Genomic DNA, 7582 nt, shown 5'->3' with positions numbered 1-7582 from the left:
GTAAAGAACAAATAAAATGAGGCATACAGATATGTACATAAGTGTTTCTTTTATATTAATTAAACGCCAGATTATACATTTATATCAGTATTAGTATATATATACATATATATTAAGTTATGGTGTATAGAGATGTAGTGAAGTGCAGCCCTATAATTAGAATACTTATTAGAAGAATGCATTGAATGAAATGGTGGCTGCAATTTATTATGGAACAGCATTCATTTTCTGCAATAAAAATTTCACAGGTCTGCCTTGAAGCATCAAGAGTGCCACATCTCTGCCGGGACTCGAACCCGGAGCCTCTGGATTAGAAGTCCAGCGCGCTATTCCATTGCGCCACAGAGACTGCGGCAATAAATGTGATCCTGGTCAGGTTTAGATATTCACATCCCTCTAGGTCGACGCTTTCTGTATCCTTCTCGCATCAGCACCACCCTCCGTCGACATTTGAGTTCGATTTGAGGGACCGTTAGAGGGCGCTGTAAACTCTCTCTTCATTGGACTTCATAAATGGCGATGGTGTTCATTAGTGACATGCAGAAAATGCATTCTATTTAGGCTTTAATCAAATGCGCAGTGCAATAAGGAGATTGAAAAGCAATAGCCAATATACTGTGTGGAATATTAGATACAGTTTGCATCATTATATTTTCCTCAGAATAGCCTACTAACTAAGGGATTTTTTTTATTGTGCTGAATCTGCATCAGAATTTAACACCCTCAATAAACTAAACTGCCTATTTTTTTAGAAGGTTCCATAGCCTACTAGATATATTGTGATGATTGGCAACTTTTTATCTGCTATGACTGTTCTCCCAGACAGCAGATAGCAATGTATATAAATTAAGCAATGAGGCCCGAGGATGTGAGTTATATGGTCAATAAACCATGGCTAAGGGCTGATCTTATGCATGATGCAAAACAGAGTGCCTAGATACAGCCCTTAGCTGTGGTACACGTATTTTGTAAAGAGCAGCCATATTGTTGTCAGTCTGCTAGGGACTTATTTTTAACATATTAAGTGTGTATGTTTATACTGTGTTACCATTTAATTAGCTAGTAAATAAATAATTAAACCAATTTGTGTAGTACTGAATCATAAGTAAGGTTCTGGTTTTTGCAGATGCAAGGACTGTTCAGAAGGATGATATGCTACGAGGTTATGATTATTAAATTGACTGTTTATAGATGTGATAGGAAAAGACCTTTAGTTGAATCCGGGAGATGGTAACTCTTTAAAGATCCGCTCTCCTGGTGCCCCAGATCCTAATGAGTTCATTTTTACATGATTAATTTAACCGAGTAACAAATAAATATAGTTAGTTGAGTAGATAAATAACAGTCTTCAGATTTATGTTACAGTCAAGTCATGACAATATCAAAGATAGCATCAAAAATGAATATATAAATACCATTTGAAGCTTGATGAGTTGATCATTTGAATCAGCTGTGTAGTGCTATGGCAAAAACAAAAATGCACTCCTTTGAGTCCCCAAGAACAGGACTGAGAACCACTGCTCTTCATTGGGACCTCTTCATCTGCAGACAGGCTTTCACAGCTCTCTGTATCTGTGGACAAAAAAACATCACAAGAAACAGCCTTCATTATACTCAAATTAGACAGCACTGAATATTATGTTACTCTTATCGCTGTCTTCACTTCTAGAGACTGGAACTACACGAAAGTACCTGCCCTATACAGAATAGCCTCCTCTCTCTCTTTGACAGTTGGGGCTGCTAACGTTATCCTTTCACCCTTCTCCGTGGCTGTTAGCTAGCTACCTACAAATGCATTTTTAGTTTTTTTTTACAATGATAAATACATCAAGATAGCTGGCTAATATGAAGTTAGGTAGCTGGTGATATTTCATTAACTTAGCTAGCTAGCGATACAGTATGTAAAGTTAGCTAGATAGCTAGCTAGCTACGTTACCAGCTAATTCAGACTTCAGTATTACCTCTTTGTTATTCTTAAATGTTGATTATTGTTCTTGGTCGCTGATTGTCCCCTAGGCCTACATGAATAATCTAAAGAAAATGAAGTGACATGATCCATCTTAAATTGTTAAAGGAAAGTCCCCCTCTATATTTTATTTTCAGCAGTTCACTGTTGATACAGTCCCAAAATTATTATTTTCATGTAATCCCATTTCAGTTTCTCTGACTGCTTGTAACTTGTGATGAAAGGAATAAAATAGCTTACACAAAGGAATTTATGCTATCCATGTAGCTACTTCAAATGTAGGCACAGATCCAAACCCAGAGTCTAATAATACATGTAAATTCTTCAGAATCTCATTCCTGTCAGCGCCCCGTGACAGGGAAGTAAACCTTTAGGAAGAAACCAGGAAATACATGCCAGAGAATTCCCTTCTGATAGACTACCCTCGTGACTACGTTTAGCATGAATATACCTCCATATTATCTGGATAGGCAGTAGGCTACAGCTCAACATTTCTAAGGCCAACCCCTTGTCATATATGTAGGTTTAGATATTCAAAAAAATGGGTTAGGCACTTGTCTTTTATTCAGATTGGGAGTGGAAGCCATGTTGTATACACTCTTCCTCTGACCAGTCTGTTTAGCTAACATTCCACTCCTTTTACTCCGTGTCATATGTCAAATATGTTTCTCAATGGCAAAGAGTACAAGGAGTGGAATGTTAGCTAAACAGACTAGTACCCAGGCTGCCTCTCACATAGGCTCATATTTGATCTTTGACCTGCATGTCCTAAACTCGAGAACTGGGAACAACCTTCTCATACTCTTCTGGTTCCTCAGTTTTAATTAGGACAGACTCAACAATGCCAAGGCTCTGTTGTGGTTCACAAGTCAGTGTCACTGTAGTAACCCAAATGTAACCCAAATGCAGAGTAGGGATGAATCATTTCCAGAAAATCTACCACGTTTCAATACTGGGAATAATTCATATTTATTCCCGAGAGTCCCGGGAAATACTACAAAAATCAGAAATGTCAATTTCAAGCATTTAAACCACGATATCGTCCCGATGCCAGGGTTCTCCCCCCAAAAGATTGTTGCTGCCCCATATTGCATGTTTGGCTGCGGCACTAGTGAAAGTATTATTTAGTAATGATGGTGTAACTTTGATCGTCAATAGCATAGTTGTGAATTGCGAATCAGGCCGTTAATAAATTCTGATCGTTACCATGTTCCTCAATTAATTAAGCACATTTCAGCAGTGGCTATCTCGACACAGAAGCACGCTCCAGGACGCACAGAGCGCACCCCGAGTAAACTACATCGTTGTCGAATCATACAAACTTTTTTTAACGGCAGTCAAACAAAAGTCAAAATGAACTAAGTTGCTAAGCTTGATAGATAACCTCCAACGAATGACAGAAAACTTTGTTCATTCCATTTTTTCACACTGGACGCTTAAACTGGACATGGTTCTACAGGATTTCCACCAGCTGAAAAAGTAGTAACATGATGACGATGCCATCAAATTGCAGTCACCATACTCATAATATGCAGGAGAACTATTATGGAGGCAGATCCCTGCCAAAAGGTTGCATGTATGTATTGTTAAGATCGTAAGAAAATCCATCGATCGTAAGAAAATCCATCCGTAAATTGTTAGGATCGTAAGAAAAGCCATGCGTGAAACATTAAACGTACAAACCCTTTGTTACGACTATGAATTCACATTTACACGTTCGGTTTTTACTTTAAGTCTCCCTTTACTTGGTTACAGACATTTTTTTATGAGTACAAACTTTTGTTAGTAATGTGGCATCTGCAAAGGACATGAACTGAATTTAGCTTGTCGAATTTAGCTCGTCAATGAAGCAACTATAGCCCCGACGTTAGAGTTTCTTTGCAGCTAACGTTACCGGTTTCATTTCCAAAATAAAAGTATTGAGCTTGTTTTAGAACTGCATTCAATAACGACGTCATACTAGGTTATGTGGTGTAGGCTTGGGACTGAGAATGATAAAGACATAGAAGAGCCCTGTATAGAATAACCGCCTGAGCTGCAAAATAGGAAGTAAATATTATTTATGCCAGGCCTTATTCCTCTATCTAAATATGTCATGCTGCTGTGTGTTATTTAAGGGCCAGATAATTGCATAATTCATTTTTATAGAGGCGTGGGGCTAGTGTGGTGATCATGTAACCTAATGAATCACACTATTTTCAGTTTTTGGGAGCTTGGACTGTAGGCCTAATATTAGTCATTTTGACTATTGTTTTAGGGTATTTCCACTACTGTAGACTTGTTATAGCAATTTGCGTTGCACAACGTCATCGTGCAGAGGCTATATCCATATGAATAAATGTGATAAAACAAAATATTGATTAAGTCTTGGCTATACCCTGTCCTGAGCAAAATAGCCAAGGGGTCCAAAATGGTCAAGACTACCTATAGCCTATTCTTATTGCCAAATCTGTTTTCCCTATCAGCCACTGCACGTGCTTCTTCAACTGTTTTATTTAAAATGTATTTAGAGGCCTATATTTAGAGGCCTGTGAGCTAGGGTCTCTTTTTATGGGGAGCCCTATAATAAACACAGTTATAAAACACAAATAGAGTTCTAAAATGATTCCGCAAGACACCAGTACCCAACATGATAGCCGAAATTCCTAAATTGCAATGCCCATAAGTTGAAGGCATATTTTTTATTTGGATAGGCCTAAATTAAACATTGAATTATTAAAGTGATAGGCAAAATGAACTTTGGAGAATTTAGATACATTTCAATAAACCAACGCATAAGACTGTTCTATCCTCTTTGATTTATTTCCTATTGCAACTCAGACTGAACTGAATGAAGGATGAATTAAATGTTCAAATATGTGGGAATGACAAGTTGCATGCATCCTGCATGCTCTGCACTTTACTTGGCTAGTAGGCAAATAGGCCTACATTAGGGTACAATGACTGACTACATGACTCCAGAAGGGTATCGTCTGAGGCTGCGGGGTGCTCTTCTGAAGGCTCATGGTGCTATGGTGTTGCATAGACATCACAAGCTCTTCAACTGGGCAGCAGTGTCACGATGGAGGGAATAGCCTATACGGACGGAGACTGCAACATAGTTATTCTAACGTGTGGGAAAGCTAATGCCAGATTTAGCCTATGTTTAACCTCTCCCCTTATTCATTTCAAAGTCCATATGTTCATGACCCGTTTTATATAAATCATGTCAAATTATTTAAAATTCATACGAACCCCTCCTACAAGAATTTGCTTTGGCAAGGTTTTGACTGATATAAATAATATTTTGAGTGGCAAAGACAAAGAGTGGATTCAATTACAGTTTTTCTCAATTGCTAAAACACTAAAACCCATTGGTTGAACAAAGTTCTCAGTTGCCTGGACTCATTTAGCTAATTATGCAGTCTGACCATTTTCCTGTCAAAATGTTTGGGTGTCAGCGAAAATGAATGGAATAAAAAGTACATTTTCTTTAGGAATGTAGTTTCGTAAAAGTAAAAGTTGGCAAAAAATATAAATAGTAAAGTAAAGTACAGATACCCCCAAAAAATATTTAAGTAGTACTTGACAGTATTTTTACTTAAGTACTTTACACCACTGCTGCCTGGCCTTTCAACCTATCTCATTGAAGAGCTAGAGGAGTTAGAGCCCTGTCTATGTTGATAGATAAGATGAGAGCACCCCTCCAGCTTGGATGGAGTCCGTCAGTCCTCAGCAGGCCAGGCTTGGTCCGGTTTGTCCCAGAAAAACGGACAGTTATCTACAAATTCTATATTTTGGGAGGGGCAGAAAACAGTGTTCAACCTGCGTTTGAGTCTGATGTAGAGCTAATCATTCCCCCTAACTGGGAGGGGGCCAGAGACAATTACTCGATACCAACACGTTTCTAGTGAAGTTACATGCTGAAGTTATGTTGCGCTTGGTGACCTCTGAATGTTTCGTCCTAACATCGTTGGTGCCGACAAGGATAACAATATCCCTATATAGTGGCGACGCGTAATTCAGGGCACCAGGGCACTCATTCTCTTAATAAATCAAAATTACGGATTGCCTCTCATCCACTCGAGAGATGAGAGACAATCCCCTATTGCCATAGTTTGTCAGTAGAAACCAGATTTGTTTAAGCAAGTCAGACAAAAAACAGCCATGTTTTTTTTAAAGGCAGTAAATGAGGCTGAATTAATTGTTTCGCAGCCAGACAAGGCTCAGCTGATAGTCAGGTATAGCGGTGGTAAGGATTCACTCCATGGTGCTGAAAAGAAAGCTCTGCTGTTTGGATAGCTTTATGTAGGCCCTAACTGTCATGTTTGTCATTTATTGTCATGTATTGTCCCTGTGCTCCCCATGCTATTCGTTTCCCTCTGCTGGTCTTGTTTGGTTCTATCCCTCTCTCTCCCCCTCCCTCTCTCACTCTCTCGCTCTCTCTTCTCTCTGTCGTTCCGTTCCTGCTCCCAGCTGTTCCTATTCCCCTAATCATCATTTAGTCTTCCCACACCTGTTCCCGATCCTTTCCCCTGATTAGAGTCCCTATTTATTCCTTTGTGATCCGTTCCTGTTCCGTCGGTTCCTTGTATTGTATTCACCATGCTGTGATTGCGTTTCGCCCTGTCCTGTCGTGTTTTTGCCGTGATTGTGTATCACCCTGTCCTGTCGTGTTTTGTGCCTTCATCAGATGCTGCGTGTGAGCAGGTGTCTCAGTCGACTACGGCCTGCGCCTACCCGAAGCGACCTGCAGTCTGTGGCCGCTTCTCCAGTTGTTTTCCCCTCTACAAATCTAGAGGATTTCTGTTATTCCGTTTTGGACTTTAATAAACTCTGTTTCTGTTAAGTCGCGTTTGGGTCCTCTTTCACCTGCATGACAGAAGGAACCGACCAAGGAATGGACCCAGCGACTTCAGACGCTCGTTACACTGCCGTCGAGATCCAAGGAGCCATGCTCGGCAGACACGAGCAGGAATTGTCTGCTGCTCGCCATGCCGTGGAGAACCTGGCCGCTCAGGTTTCCGACCTCTCTGGACAGTTCCAGAGTCTACGTCTCGTGCCACCTGTTACTCCCTGGCCTGCCGAGCCTCCAGAACCCAGGGTTAATAACCCACCTTGCTACTCCGGGCAGCCCACTGAGTGCCGCTCCTTTCTCACGCAGTGTGAGATTGTGTTCTCTCTCCAACCCCACACATACTCTAGAGAGAGCTCGGGTTGCTTACGTCATTTCACTCCTTACTGGCCGGGCTCGAGAATGGGGCACAGCTATCTGGGAGGCAAGGGCTGATTGCTCTAACAGATTCCAGAACTTTAAAGAGGAGATGATTCGGGTTTTTGACCGTTCAGTTTTTGGTGGGGAGGCTTCTAGGGCCCTGGCTTCCTTATGCCAAGGTGAACGGTCCATAACGGATTATTCCATTGAGTTTCGCACTCTTGCTGCCTCTAGTGAGTGGAACGAGCCGGCGCTGCTCGCTCGTTTTCTGGAGGGACTCCACGCAGTGGTTAAGGATGAGATTCTCTCCCGGGAGGTTCCATCAGATGTGGATTCTTTGATTGCTCTCGCCATCCGCATAGAACGACGGGTAGATCTTCGTCACCGGGCTCGTGGAAGAGAGCTCGCATCAACGGTGTTTC

At 41.0% G+C, this 7582-nt stretch overlaps 1 non-coding gene across 1 annotated transcript; it reads right to left on the bottom strand.

Annotated features, from left to right (window-relative positions):
• Positions 1-275: 275 nt before the first annotated feature.
• trnar-ucu lies at positions 276-349 on the bottom strand. The gene has a single exon. It is a non-coding gene; the product is annotated as a tRNA-Arg (tRNA).
• Between the last annotated feature and the right edge of the window lie 7233 nt (positions 350-7582).

This window comes from Oncorhynchus gorbuscha, linkage group LG21, assembly GCF_021184085.1.
Source record: "Oncorhynchus gorbuscha isolate QuinsamMale2020 ecotype Even-year linkage group LG21, OgorEven_v1.0, whole genome shotgun sequence".
Lineage (NCBI taxonomy): Eukaryota > Metazoa > Chordata > Actinopteri > Salmoniformes > Salmonidae > Oncorhynchus > Oncorhynchus gorbuscha.
Note: the sequence above shows the minus strand (reverse complement) of the source record. Positions and strands in the feature narration are given on the sequence as shown.